A 16396-nucleotide genomic window follows, 5' to 3' on the forward strand; every position below is an offset into this window, starting at 1 on the left:
CCTGGTTGGCTTTAATGGATGATCAAAATGGCCCTCAATTCACTCCTTTTCATTTAACTCAGAGAATCCAGATAAAGGTTCATGTGTCGAGGAAGATTTTTTTCCAGCAACGCATAGTCTTTATGTTCGGGCCAAGAAGATTACGAGAGATCTTGGAATGTCCTTTGCCTGTTGTAATTCCGATGATCAACTATGAAAACTCATTTGATGTGCATGTGTTTGTCTTTATCTAAAGTTGAGCTCCATTGACGTTTCTGGGGATTGGGTAGTCAAAAGTTTTGGGTTCTTGCACGTGTGTTCAAAGGGGTTCTCAAAGCATTGTAACTTGGGTAGTCACGGCTTTCTCTTATCCGGAGTTTCATGTAAGAAGTGATGAAGATGTGGAAGATTTTTTGGAAAAGATAGAGGTTGCTTGCATTAGCAACCAGATTTATGACCCTGCGCAGATGTTACGTCTTCTCCAAATTTGTTTGTAGAGTGATGCACGAGTCTGGTCCAAAACATTTGAAGAGGAGTTGCGTGCAGCGGATCCACCTGTAAGATTGAGTTGGAACAATCTAAGGCATGGGCTGGAAGTGGAGTTTGTGAAGATATAAGATCTTGACAAAGTGTGGCAATAAATACAAGGTTTGGTGCAAAAGTAAGGTGAGCCAATAGATGCGTACATACGTAAGTTCTCATTGGCATGGGATCGGATGTGCAAGGCCTTAGCACCATAGGTACCCCCGCCTGACATGATGAAGAAGGACAGGTTCTTGGCTGGTCTTTGGGAGAATATATGTTGGAGAGTGGAGCTATAGAAGCCTAGGACATATGAAGATGCACTAGAGGTAGCAAGGAACAAAGAGTGGAAGTTGAGGAAAATGAGCAAGTTAGGGGTGGAGTCTTTGCCCATGAGGTCTGAATTTCAACCTATCGAGTCTTTACAAGGTCGCATGTCAGGGGTCCATCATGAACCAGTGGTTCCTGTTACTACTCAGGTTATGCCAGCAGTGGTCACTACATCGGTGCAAGATGATGGGCTAAGGCAAGACATGAGGCAAGTGGTAGATTTGATGAAGAATCTTAGCCTAAACATGCGAGGTCAAGTGGGAAATAATCGAGGTCAAGGGAGGTTTGCAAATCAGCCAAGAGGTAAAGAAAGGCCTAGGAATGGTGTTGGACAAAGCGATGGTAGGTTTTGGAGCAGACGCCCACATGTTATAATTGTGGAGAGTTGGGTCACATCAGCCCGCAATGTGATAAGCCACCAAGGATGGGGGGAGACATGTATCCATTGCCAAGACAGGTGCTAACTAGGTCAAATGATTATGGCATCGAACTTAAGGGAGACGAAGGAACCAGTGGACTGACCCCGGAGGAAAAGGGAAAGACAAAAGTGCTAAGTGTAGTCACCTTGGAGAAGGCATCAATGCTAGAGGATACATTAGTGATGCCTATTCGGAAGAGGACCACAGAGGATAAGGAAGGATGAAGTGCCCCAGGTCCTAGTAAGAAGAAAGGAAAGAGCCATGAAGACGAGGATGTCAAGGCCAAGAGGAAAAGGAGAGCTCGTCGAAAGTTTCATGTTTCAGATTTTCCACTAGGGGATGGGCAATTGTGCTATGACTTGAAGGAGGATCTGACTAGCAGGAAGGCAGATGTTACTTTTGGGTAGCTTATAGAGATGGTGCCTAAGCTAAAGCGACAGTGGAAGAGGATGGTTAACCCAATGGAGAAAGATCCAGAAAGAGGTTCAGTAAAGGTGTTGGCAATGGATGAGCTACCAGACATTTGTCCAATAGTAGATGTGAGGCATAAAAGGAAAAATTTGGGACAAGGTTATGTGGATGGCGGAGCCCAAATATGCGTCATAACACACTCATGCATTGAGAAGATGGGTCTCACAGTGGCTAGGGTGTCAGGTTTTCGGATCAGATTGGCAAACCATCAAAAAGTAAAATGCTTGGGTGTTGTAAAGAGCTTAGAAGTGGAGGCATATGATGCAAAGGCAATGGTTGATTTTTATGTGATGCCAACAGGGTTGGGAGAATATCCTATTATACTGGGCAGACCATGGTTACGTGCAGTGGGAGCTGTTCAAGATTGGCGACATGGTACGATTAGCCTCTATGGAAAGGCAGGTACCAAGAAGCTTTATAACATGGATACAAGGAAATAATTAGAGGAGCTTTATGAAGATGAGGATGAGCTTAGTGATGAAGACTCTTCCACGGTGACAGATGAGGACAGTGATAGCACTACCTGCAGTGATGAGGATGCTGATGTTGCATTTCTTTTGATGGACAAAGAAATCCAGGAGTTTGGTTTAGTTGCATTTGCGAATGAGGTTGAAGATGAAAGTGAAGGGCCTTATGAAGTGATTGAAGGGCTGATGCAAACCAAGGTTGAGTTGTCAAAGAAGCAGGAATTGATGACACAAATGATCAGTGGAGACCTTTGAGCTATGTTGAAGGATATATATTTGCACATGCTGGCTAGTTTTCCTGATTTGTTCATTACTTCATATTAAGAGATCAGAGGGTTCAAGGGCGAAGAGATGCATATAGAGCTGAAAGAAGGTGCTAAGCTAGTGCGGAAAAGGCTAAGAAGGATGGTTCAAGAGCAAATGGAAGCCTTGCGAGAAGAGGTGGAAAAGTTGTTGAAGGCAGGGTTCATAGTCCCTGTGGAGACCACAGAATGGGTGAGTCCAATTGTAGTCAGTCCAAAGAAGGATGGGAAGTGGAGAATTTGTGTAGATTTTAAACCCTTAAACGCATCCACTAAGAAGAACCCATATCCTCTTCCATTCATCGATCAGATCTTGGATTCAGTGGCAGGTTATGAGAGGTACAATGTGTGTGATGGTTTTTCAGGCTATTTTCAATTGAAGATTGCTCTTAAAGACCGCACAAAGACCACTTTTATTACGCCATGGGGCTGCTATTGCTACACAGTATTGCCATTTGGGTTGTCAAATGGACCTTCCTTCTATCAAGAGAGAGCAAATTGGGTGTTGGAACCATTCATTGGTAGTTGTGTTAAAGCTTTTATGGATGACTTCTGTGTTTATAGCAGTAGGGCTGAACACCATGAGAAGTTGCAGATGGTATTGGCTCGATATGATGAATGTGGAGGACAACTAAATCCAAATAAATGTCATCTAGCACAGCCAAGGGTGAAGTTATTGGGCCATATGGTGTCAGAAAATGGCATTGAGGCTGATCCAGATAAGGTTAAGTCTATTATTCTTCTTCCATCACCTACGAGTACGAAGAAATTGGCAAATTTTATACACAAAGTGCAGTACATGGCACGGTTTATTCCATTGTCTTCGCAGCTTCTTTATCCATTACAGCAAGTGGTAAAGCATGATCCATTGCAATGGGATGACAAGTGTGAAGAAGTGTTTCAAGAGGTGAAAGAGGTGTTAGGGGGGTTGTTAGCCATGCAGGCTCCTAATTGGGAGAAAGTGTTTTATGTAAATCCATTAGTAGGGGATGATGCCATTGGAGCCATGCTATTGAAAAAGGGGAAGGGCAGCCATTATATGAGGCCAGTGTATTGTGCAAGCTAAGTGAAGTTGGTAGCGGAGAGAAAGTTATCGGAAGTAGAGCTAGTGATGGCCAGTGTAATATTTGCTTGTCGACGATTTCGTCATTACTTGCTACCACGGCCTTTTGTTTTCTTGACGAGTTATGTCTTTTTTCCATAGTTAATTAATGGTACTAACATGTCAAATGTGGTGAAGAAATGGGTAATTGAGCTGCAAGAGTTTGAGTTCTCTTTTCTAGTGGAAGATAGTACAAGGGCTACCCTAGCTGATTTGTTGACCTACAAGGAGAATCCCCTTATTTTTAAGGAAGAGGTGGTGAGAAAGGTAGTTGAAGAAGTGCCACAGATCAGCAATGCACATGTGTTGTTCTTTGATGGTTCATACAGAAAGAGCAATGATGCAGCTTTAGGGGGTATAGCACTTTATGATCCAGAGGGGAAGCTAGTATGCAAGAGAGGGTTCAAATTGGATGCTCATAGTAACAATGAGGCTGAATATGCTACTCCGGAAGCCGGATTACACATTTGTTTGAAGCATGGGGTTCGAAGGTTGATCATAAAAGGTGATGCCTTGTTAGTGAAGCAAGTGCTGGGTGTGTGGAAGAGAAAGAACACCTCATTGAAGGAAATGTGCTTTAGAATTAAAGGCCTGTTAAAAAAGTTCGAAGCATGGATCATCAGACACATTGAACGTGCTCTAAATGGAGAGGCACATGAAGCAGCTCAAGGCATGATTGGGGAGCTATTTGTGTTGAGGACCACTTTACCTCTTTATCATGGCCGGGAAAGTTTGGCTTAAGAAGAGGAGTTTTTGCTAACAGGAATCATTCCAAAGGAGATTCAGAAGTCTAAGAAGTATGGCTTTGTGCGTAGAGCATACAGGTACAAACTGATTGGTGATGTCTTATACATGAAAGGGGATGATCTCATGTTGAGACGTGTACCTTGGCGGGAGGAGCTTTACAGAGTGTTGGAAGAAAATCATGAAGGCGCATGTGGTGGCCATTTTGCTCTAAAGATCACCTTGCATAAGATTTTGCAAGAGGGGTATGTGTGGCCTAGTTTGCACAAGGATGTTCACCATTGGTGTAGGTCTTGCACTAGGTGTCAAGCATTTGGGAAGAGAAAGTTGAAGCCAGAGCTACGAAAAAACATTATGGCGTTTGATGTGTTTGAAAAGTGGGGGATTGATGCAATAGGCCCGTTACCTATCACAAGCAGGGGCAAAAGCTATATCTTGACGGCAGTGGACTATCTCTCTAGATGGGCAGAGGCTATAGCAGTAAAACAGATCACTGCAAAGGATGTGGCAAAATTTGTGTATGATGAAATATGTTGCGAGTTTGGGGTGCCATTAGAGCTACTTTCAGATAAGGGGCTAGGATTTAGAGCTAAACTGCTAGACTTCTTATGCACAAAGATGAAGATTAGACACCAGCATACCACTCCTTATTACCCGTAGTGTAATGGCTTAAATGAAAGATTCAATGGTGAGTTGGTACAAATTCTTTCTAAAGTGACACAGCACCAAGGAAAGAATTGGGATTTGGAATTGCCTACTGTATTATGGGCTTACCGTACTTCGGTGAAGACAGGTACAGGGTTTACTCCATTTCATTTGGTGTATGGAAAGGAAGCACTATTGCCGTGGAGGTAGAGTTGCCTGCGCTCAAGATGTTAGAGAAGTTGCTTGGGCTACCTAGTGATGCATTCAAAGAGAGGCTCTTGCAGTTACAAGAGGTCCAGTTGGATAGGATGCAGGATAAGGCTTTTTCAAAGATAAATGAAAAGGTCAAAAGTAAGGGTATCAAGAAACATGACTTGGTTTTGCACTACAACAGTAAGCTGGACAACACCTTCCAAAAGAAGTTTCAAATTAAGTGGGAAGGCCCTTTCAAGGTAGTGGAGTGTTTTCCAAATGGCACATATCAGCTCGCTAACCAGGATGGTGTTCTACATAAGTCAAGGGTAAATGGATTGCATCTTAAATTGTATCATGCTAGATTGATGATGGTGGAGCAAGATGAGCTGTCTGTGGATCAAGCAGTGTTGGTGAGGGATGAGGAGACCTGTGATGCGGCGAGTCTCATATCTCTCTTTACTGCTGCTGATCATGAATGATCTAGTAGGCTAGGAGATGGGAAAATTATGTCAGGAGTTTTTTGGAGCAAGGGATTGCGCATATGTACATATACATGCATGGTGCATCAAATAAATAATTGCCCATTTTTCAGAGCCAGGTGGTTACGTGGGGCCCACATGTGTACAGGTAGGACAGGGTGTACATAGTGCATCGATTTTCACTATTACCAGTACCACTGTGTTTTTTCTACAGTAAGGAGGATTTGGTAGTGCGTAAAAATTCTCGAGGAAGCTACCCGCGGGCCGACAACATGAGGTAAGCAGGTGCGTCAGATGGCATCTAGTGGCGTCAGGGCGTCGAATGGGGTCAATATTTGCACATGGATGAATACAGACACAACCTGGGTGTTTTCTTGTGAGAGTTATGCAGAAAGGTCGTCATTAGGACCACTTTCTGGGGCCACTTCACGTGGTTGAGAGACGCATTATTGAAAAGAAATGAGTGCCAGGTGTGCGGATGATGCAAAAAAAGGGACAACTATGCACTGAGAGGTCAGTTTTTGGCCTGTTTAGGGTCCGTTTGAGGTCATCTAAAAGGCCAAGGGTGCCTAACTAATAAATCTAAGTGCGGGAACTGAAAAAACAGAGCGAAGACCAGAAAAAACATGGAGAAGAGAGGAGGAACAGCCGTAGGTGTGTTTTTGGGGTTTTTGGAGCCTGTTTTGGCCGTAAACTGCTCATCCGAGGTCGGATTTGAGCACTTTGACATTGTAGACTGGGGTTTTAAGCCGTTCCGGACACAATGGCGCTGTCCATTTTTCCAAATTCCTCATATATTTTTTGCTGTTTTTTTGTGTAATCTTCTCCGATGAGTGAAGCCTCTCTTTAACTTTGTGGTTGTATCTGGTGTATTTCCTCAATACTGTGTAAACTATTTGCCCCATTGGTGTTGGGCTGAGCTTCATTGAGTCTAAACAACAGCAATTTGCCTCCTTTGAGCTGAATTGAGAGTGTGTGTGTGTGAGTGTTGAGTGGGCAAGTGGGAAATCTCTCTCTTCTCACTCCGTCTGTGTGTTTCCTATCTCGGCCAGGCCACATAGTGTGAAAGGGCCCAAATCTCAAAAAAACCTATTTAAAGGTTGAAGGCGATCATTTTGTCGTTTTCCCTGCTAGGTGCTACCATGGCAAGAACGAAACAAACGGCTAGGATTGCATATCCAGAGAGTCCGGATGGCCAACGACTCAAAGGTACAGAAACAAAAACTGGAACTTCACAAGCTCAAGGTGAAGTCCACACAGAAGAAGCTGGAGCTTCAAATCAGCATGGCCAGTCCTCTACAACTGCAAAAGAGAGAAGGAAGCATCACCTTGTTGTCTATTCATCGGACTCCAACGATTCCGATGGCAACAGGGAGGATGAGAGCGACCAAGGCAAAGAACCAAACAACCAAAAGCAACCGTCAGAAGGCTCCGAAGAGACGCAAATGGATGAAGATGCCCCATGGGTTGGCGTTGTGAGCGGGATGGAAAAACACAGAATGCCTCTATAACAACCCGATACACACTCTTGGGAAGATACACACACACACACACACTAGGGGGCACCACTCCGCTTACACAACACACCTGGCCGAGACAGGAAACACACCTATGGAGTGAGAGGAGAGAAACTATCCACTTGCCCACTCCACACAGAGACACACACACACACATACACACGCAAAAAACTCAGCTCAAAAGAGTATAACTTCTGGTGTTTAGATACAAATGAGCTTGGGCCAAAACCAATGGGGCAAATAACTCACACAATATGGGTAAAGCATGCGAGATACAATCAGAAACTGGAGCAGAACCTTCGCTCATAGGAGAAACTTACACAGAAAAAACAACAGAAAAAGAGTGAGTAATTTGGCAAAATAGACAGTGCCATCGTATCCGGAATGGCCCAAAATCCTAGTCTACAATATCAAAGTGCTCAAATCCGACCTCGAATGAGCAGTTTACGGCCAAAACAGGCTCCAAAAACCCCAAAAACACACCTGTTGCTGTTCCTCTTCTCTTCTACACGTTTTTTCTGGTCTTCTCTCTGTTTTTTTAGTTCCCACACTTAGCTTTATTAGTTGGGCACCCTTGGCCTTTTAGATGACCTCAAACGGACCCGGAACAGACCAAAAACTTACCTTGCAGTGCATAGTTGTCACCCTTTTGCATCATCCGCACACCTGGCACTCAACATTTTTCAATAATGCGTCTCGCAACCACGTGAAGTGGCCCCAAAAGATGGTCCTCATGATAAACTCTCTACATAATTATCACAAGAAAACACCCACGTTGCGTCCGTACTTCTACATGTGCAAGTATTGACCCCGTTCGACCTCCTGACGCCACTAGATGCCATCTGACGCACCTGCTTACCTCATGTCGTTGGCCCATGGATAGCTTCCTCAAGAATTTTTACACGCTACCAACTCCTCATTATTATAGAAAACACACACTGGTACTAGTAATAGTGAAAATGGATGCACTATGTACATGCTGTCCTACCTGTACACATGTGGGCCCCACGTAACCACCTAGCTCTGGAAAATAGGAAATCCTTTATTCGATGCTCCATGCATGGGTATGTACATATGCGCAATCCCTTGCTCCAAAAAACTCCTGACATAATTTGCCCATCCCCTAGCCTGCTAGAGTATTCATGCTCAGCAGCAGCACTAGTAGATGCTCATTCCACCTGGATCAAAAGGCCAAAGTCATATTGCCTGATTCACAAGAATCATCACAACACCACACCTACATTTGTCAACAATCAACCGAAATGCACCATAGGCATATCCAACTAACACATCCGCCTTGTCTAGAGTTCCAAAAGCATAAATATTGCATGCCACATTCAACCCAACCGATAGAGACAACTCAAGTGACTCATCACCTGGCATCTTGGCTTCACTAGCCATAGCAACAACATGCAAATCATGCACCAAAGTAGCTAAAAGCATTGTGTGAAGGTAAAGTTGTTGATATCCAAAGCACAAAAGTATCCCCGCAGCACACATTTCCCTACCATAGGCATCCACATAGCTGAGATTGGACTCATATATGCCAAACCCATTCTCATCATCACACATAACTTTATCCACATCATAATCATGGCTAGCACCACTATCCATAGCTTCTAGCATGGGTTCATCAGTCTCCAAGAATACAGATCCCTGCTCTAAACCACAATCATGCTCACAAATCGGTTCAATTACTGCACATCCATCAACATATGGATTCAAAACAGGCTCCACATCCAACAAATCCAAAAAATGGCTCTCAACCTTTCCCTCTTACCTAATTTTGCAAGGAACTAGTATCCAAAGATACATGCTCATCATCAATAACCTCAACCTCACACTCACACCCAGAATCACAAGGTACACAAGTAGCCAATGCATCCTCTTCAAGAATTTTCAATCCTCTATCCAAAGCATTACTCACCTCTTTAGGCTCTTCCATAAACCTGTCAACCTGCAAGACCTCTTTACGCTTCACAATAGACCTTGGGAAGAAACGAGAAACATCATAGGATAGGCTACTTTTCACCTGCTTAGGCTTAACTTCATCTTCCATGTCAAATCTATCTTGCACATGCATACCTGTACTGATACCATGTTCCTCAAGATGCTTAAACTTCCATTCCTTGTGCTTTGCAATGCATACCGCATCTTCAAAAGACTCGGGCGTCTTCAACTCAACCTCGAACCGCAACCAAGGTGACAAACCATCAACAAAAGAACTTTTCTTCAATGAACAAGGGGGGGTATCATCCTTAAGAGCAACACACCAACGAGTCCATAAATCTGTAAAACCTTGTACATAGGCATCAACACCTTGACAAGAACCTTGCTTAAGAGCATTGAGCTCATTCCATACTGCATTTGCGTCTTCCACAACCTGGAAACGCTCTAAAAAAACTTCTATATACTTGTCAAGACTCAAACCATAAGAAGAAGCCACTGCTTCTTTAGCTTCCAAATCCATGAACCAAACACGGGCCTCATCTTTCAAAAGCAATCCAAATAGCCTCAAAATCTTGTCCTCATCACACATATTGTTGCTTATGCATGCCACCTCGACTTGCTCCAAAAAGTCTTCTGCATCTTCACCACTTCTTCCATGAAATTCCGGATAAGAGAAAGCCATGGCTACCCAAGTTACAATGCTTTGAGAACCCCTTCAAACACACGTGCAAGAACCCAAAACTTTTGACTAACTCAATTCCTAGAAACTTCAATAGAGCTCAACTTCAGATAAGGACAAACACATGCACATCAAATGAGTTTTCATAGTTGATCATTGGAATTACAACAGGCAAAGGACATTCCAGGATCTCTCGTAATCTTCTTGGCCCGAACATAAAGACTATGCGTTGCTGGAAAAAAATCTTCCTGGACACATGAACATTTATCTGGATTCTTTGAGTTAAATGAAAAGCAGTGAATTGAGGTCCATTTTGATCATCCATTAAAGCCAACCATGAAGCTCCCAAGAAAGCACACCTGTCTTATCCTCTGATTTGCCAAAATTTCAGCCGCATAACAGCATAAATGGCTTAAAAGACCAGAAAACAAGCCATCACAACTCCGAAAAATTTTGGCAGAGTTTCCCCAAAAGTAGAGCAATGTGAACCCAAAATATAGACCATATATGTATGCATAAACTGTCAACAATAGAACCCAAGCGTCAAATAGGAATCTCTAGTACATAGCCTATGGCGAGGTCACGAAAAGGGTGCTCCAGCAACCTGTATCACCGAAAGGATCTCCACATTTGAGAACCCCCCAGCTCAATAAAACCTCACGCTATCGACCCTCACACGAAGGCTAATGCAAATCACGTATAGTCAAGTCTCAAAAATGACTATCTTCCAGACCAAGTCTCAGAAATGGCTGGGACTGCTGAATAAAACCATATATGGCTCCACAAAGGCGTACCATGGTAGTTTCCACAAGTAACGTACAATCCAACGTACAATGCGCTCAAACAGGCGCCAAGTGATGCATACCCACAACAACTGCAAGTGACACCAATGCTAGTATATCACTGTACTCCAGCTACCTATACCTGTGTGAATCACCTATACCTGTACCTATCCCTGTAACCTGTAATTTGCAACCTGCAACCTATGATACCGAATCTCGAAGCTTGATGCTCGAAGCAGAAGGTACTCGAAGAAGATCCTCCGTGGGGGAGCCAAAAGTATGTGAGCGGGATAGAAAAACACAAAACGCCTCTATAAAGACCCCATACACACTCTTCAGAAGATACACACACACACTAGGGGGCACCACTCGCCTTACACAACACAGCTGGCTGAGACAGGAAACACACCTATGGAGTGAGAGGAGAGATACTATCCACTTGCCCACTCCACAAAGAGACACACACACACACACACACGCAAAAAACTCAGCTCAAAAGAGGAGAACTTCTGGTGTTTAGATACAAATGAGCTTGGGCCAACACCAATGGGGCAAATAGCTCACACAATATGGGTAAAGCATGCTAGATACAATCAGAAACTGGAGCGGAAACTTCGCTCATACGAGAAACTTACACAGCAAAAAAAGAAGAAAAAGTGTGAGTAATTTGGCAAAATGGACAGCGCCATCGCATCCGAAATGTCCCAAAACCCCAGTCTACAATGTCAAAGTGCTCAAATCCGACCTCGGATGAGCAGTTTACGGCCAAAACAGGCTCCAAAAACCCCAAAAACACACCTACGGCTGTTCCTCCTCTCTTCTCCACATTTTTTCTGGTCTTCTCTTTGTTTTATTAGTTCCCACACTTAGATTTATTAGTTGGGCACCTTTGGCCTTTTAGATGACCTCAAACGGACCCCGAATAGGCCAAAAACTGACCTTGCAGTGCATAGTTGTTACCCTTTTGCATCATCCGCACACTTGGCACTCAACATTTTTCAATAATGCGCCTCGCAACCACATGAAGTGTCCCCAAAATATGGTCCTCATGATAACCTCTCTGCATAATTATCACAAGAAAACACCCACGTTGCGCCCGTACTTCTCCATGTGCAAGTATTGACCCCGTTCGACGTCCTGACGCCACTAGATGCGATCTGACGCACCTGCTGACCTCATGTAATCGGCCCACGGATAGCTTCCTCAAGAATTTTTACGCGCTACCAACTCCTCATTATTATAGAAAAAACACAATGGTACTAGTAATAGTGAAAATCGATGCAGTATGTACATGCTGCCCTACCTGTACACATGTGGGCCCCACGTAACCACCTGGCTCTGGAAAATAGGAAATCCTTTATTCAATGAGCCATGCATGGGTATGTACATATGCGCAATCCCTTGCTCCAAAAAACTTCTGACAACGTCCAAATACAAACTTATCAGGCTCACATGTCTATTGGGGGTAAGACACTTCCTAAAGGGATTGGAACTACACTATCACATCCGCTCAATAGTGAAGAGCACGAATCAGATGGAGAGTGGGTGGAATCAGATTATGAGGTGTTGGAAGTGTTTGTGCAGAAAAAAAAGAGAAAGAGCATTGTCTACAAGAAGAGGAAGCAAGCTGCCCCAACTCATGCCAAAAATGCACCTCCACATCGACCTCAGAAGGTACGAAAGCGCAGCCATGCTTTTGCGGAGATTCGACACTATCAAAAGAGCACCGAGCTCTTGATTCGGAGGGCCCCTTTTGCAAGGCTATGCAGGGAGGTTTTGCAATTGTACAACACTGAGTTTTGGATGGGTGCCGTGGCCCTAGAGGCAGTCCAAGAGGCAACAGAGCAATATTTAACTAGCATATTCGAGGATTCTAACCTCTGTGCCATCCATGCAAAGCGTGTAACCATTATGCCCAAGGATATGCAGCTTGCTCGTTGTTTGCGCCATGAGGAGTAGCTTGTAATTAGGCATCAAACCTTTTTGTATTTACGGAACTCCAAGATTGGGAAGAATTTGAATACAAGTGTCTTTTGATTGTATACCCCACTCTATGCATTGTATTGGGAAGAATTTGAATATAAGCGTCTTCTATTGTATACCCCACTGCGCATTGTATTGTTTTAATTTTGTACCATGCGATGTAGCACTGGTCCAAGTTTTGTCTACCTTCTATTGTATGTATGTAGCCATTAGCTTGTTATTGTGAAAACTTGCCTACGTTTAGCACCTTGGCTAAGTGGGGCATGCACTTCCTGATGTATCCATGCTATGTGACTCACTATTGCATGGAAAAAGCATTTACAAAGTGTTGAAAATGGCTTGGAATGACCCCAAACTGGCTGCCACAAAGGCGCACATTTGGGGCTTCCAGAGGCCTATGGATGGACACAATGCATGCCCTTGTGGCAGCCTTTTCTAGTGCTTTCCAAACACTTTTCAGTGGTTTCTAGACAATTTTCACAAGCAATAAGTATTTTTTATTTGCTTCAATGCTTCAATTAGCATAGATGCTTCTGGCAATCATCCCCCCTTAGTCCATGTCAGTCCTATACTCCAAAATGGGCTAGATATTGCCACATAGTTTACTCTTGTGGTTTGTTAATACAACTTTAGGTATCTGGGGCAAGATGGGCTTAAGGTTACCTGGGTATGCATGTCTTTCTGTTTTGCAAATGGGTATTAATGTCTTGTCACTCTATTTTGCACCTGGCTATGCTCCTAGATGGGTCCAAAATCATCTGCCACAAGGGCGCGCATTTGCACACTTCATCTGTTGATGGAAGGCCCCAATGCGCGCCCTTGTGGCATCGTATTTTAGGGACTTCCAAGCCCTTTACTAGGCACATCCATAACTTTGGAAGCCTAGATATAACAAAGTATGCATTTTATTAATTTTAATGCCTGCCAAACCCTTTAATAGTTATAGCAGAAATTATGGTGCTTCTCATACACAATGAAAGCCCAACATATAAGAAATTCAAAACCTTGCAAGAAAGAGAGTCATAGATAGCAAAAAGTAGTTTCATTAAAGAAATCAATGCTTTACATGATATCCGGCTTTTGCTTTAGGATCGTTCGAATTACAATTTTCTTGCGCTTGGCCTTTTGGGGTGGCTCCCTGTTAAGTAAAGTGGTTGTGATTTCTTGGGTGTCATTAACCCCTATAGCTTGGTTCATGCCGACATGGGCAATAAGGCGCCCGCGAAATTTAACACCGAAAGTGGATATTGCAAAATCTTTCTTTACAAGCACTACAAGGTTGGCCATTTGGGCAAGTGTTGTTAAACACAATGCCTTGGAGAGTGAACGGAGAGCAAAAATGTTGTAGCGACCATTGGGAGAATAGTCGGCATGGACAAACACCACGACACTAGTGGGAAGTGTGCCGAGGTAGTGGGCAAGTGCCGCTTGAGGTTAGAATGGCGTCCTCCTCCCCCCTGACCGTTGCGCCCAGGCGTCAACCTCCAAAACATCCTGCAAAACATAGGTTTTCTGAGATATGGCACAGAATTATGATATAACATTAACAAAATCATTTGTAACAATCAAATGTAAGTGAGCATCTATACCTCTTGTCTACGATCCTCCTCATCGGCATCCGGGTGCAAGTAAAGATCCACACTTGACGTCCCCTTTGGATCCAGAAAAACAGGTGTTGCAGCAGGTGGTGGTGAATCCACTCTTGCGCGTTTAGCCAAACACATGGATTGCACGGCCAAAAACTCCTCCCCAAAGACCTTGGCCTGCTCGGCCGCTGCCACCCTGGCTTGTGTGATCGCCACTGTGTCCGCCAAAGTATTCCCCAAGGGCAGTAGGAGATCATCGTCATGGGAGGTGGTGGTATCAACCTCAAACTTGCCATGGGCATCGAGAATGGAGAAACACTCATCCATGCGAAGCTCAAAGGATTTCTCCAGATCGTGCATAAACACAAACTCCTCCCCACCCACCACAATGGAGGAGAAGTGGGTAATCTCTACCTCAGGGATGGCATCCCGAGTGGTGGTTCCTTCTGGCGGTCCCGAGGATGATCCGACAGATGGAGAGGCCTCCAAGAGTCCTTGAATCCCTACAGAGTAGGTCAAGGCAAGCGTCCTCTCCTCTGCGGATGAGTCAATGGCCGCGGGCTTGGGGTCCTTCACATCAGCCAATACCCCGCCGATCTGCAAGTGTGGTAACACTACGTCAGGGCCTGCTGGGCACTCGTGAAGGAGGAAGATCATTATGGCCTGAACAGAGAAAAATGTGTTTCCGATCCTTCCCTTACGCATTGCTCGCACATCATCAGCTTCAAGCCGCACATATTGTCCGACGGGTTGTGCTATGGTGGCAAAGCGTGCAAGCCGTTGATGAAATGGCATGTCCCCTTGGTAGATGTGGTGGAGAAGGCCTTGAGGGACCCATTGCCCTGGCCGGTTTGGTAACTCAACAATGAATCTCCCCATGCACGTGGAAATGTATGAAGTAATGTGCTCAAGAGATTGAGAGTGGTGGGCCAAGGTGGTTTCCAAATCGGGTTGGGTTGTGAAAAATGCTTGAAGCTCAGGGCGATTTGCATGCCCAACCTCAGTAAGGAATGCATCTAAAGCACAAGTAGCAGCCATTTCTTCTCTTTGCGTGATTGGGTATGCTAGGTCTCTCTGCAATGCTGGGATGAAAATAGTGAAACGAGGAGGTGGTCCCCCTTATATAGACATATTCCATCTCGAAAAAAAATAAAAAATATGAATTAAAAAAATAAATTTACACCACCTTAAAACTCAAGTACAAAATCAAGTACAACACCTTAAAAATTTTCAAAATCTTTAATAAAATATCCAATATATAAACGATTAAAGTTACCAGCCAATTCACTTAGACAAGATGATTTCGTATGTAGCCCAATCTTTGTAAACAAGCATAGTGGCCTCAATCGGCCTTCCAATCTATACAACCAAAAAATGGGCAATCAAAATACAAAAACCCACAAAAAATAAGAAAAGGTAGCTAAGCAAGCACAAAGCAGACCTTGCGTTGTTCCAGTTTGAAACTTGCATTACCGAAATCCTCGAATCCCATTATGCCAAAGTGTTTCCGAAGATTGGCAAGAGTCCAATGCGGATTCACTGCAACCACCTCCACCTCGTTATTGGGCCTGCGGACACAAATTTCAAAGGATTGAACCTCTTTGGCTGTCAGCTGCAAGGGTATCCATGTGCCACGTTTGTGCATCCACCTCTCGTAGCTAAACCGTGCATACAAGGTGCACCTTGCTTTCAAATACCGAAGGCAAAGCTGTGTGGGGGACACATTGCACTTATAACGGTCACCATCATGCAAACCGTCAACATAGCCCCAATTGACACCTAGAATGGTGTCCATTGCATCTATGTCAACTTCTTTGCAAACAAACATTGTTGGTGTTTCTACAATCGGCAGAGAGCGGAATGCATGCACACACAAATGAATGGGACAATGCCAAATGAGACCCACCGATCTGGTTGCCTTACCAAAATTTATAGACCCTTGGAAATCTTGCAGCACCTTGCGCTTGAAAGCAAGCAAAGCCCAATGGTCTGGAGTTGGCCATTCTGCACTCTACAATGAGGGTGTCTCCAAGGCTTCTAACCTACCATAGCTTTGGCTTGACTTCGGCACCACGTACTTGTGGGAGTACATGAATATTCGCTGCTCGGTAAGTTTTTTCGATGAGACATTAGGAAACATAAGCTCCCCAATGTGAGCATGAACAACCATGAACGTGCCTGAGAGGCACTCAAGCGGCTGCTCCTCAACTAAGCTAGATGGAAAAACATCTTTACAACTATCCT

The sequence above is a fragment of the Adiantum capillus-veneris genome, chromosome 20 (assembly GCF_014529385.1).
Source record: "Adiantum capillus-veneris isolate H3 chromosome 20, ASM1452938v2, whole genome shotgun sequence".
NCBI classification, from domain to species: Eukaryota; Viridiplantae; Streptophyta; class Polypodiopsida; order Polypodiales; family Pteridaceae; genus Adiantum; species Adiantum capillus-veneris.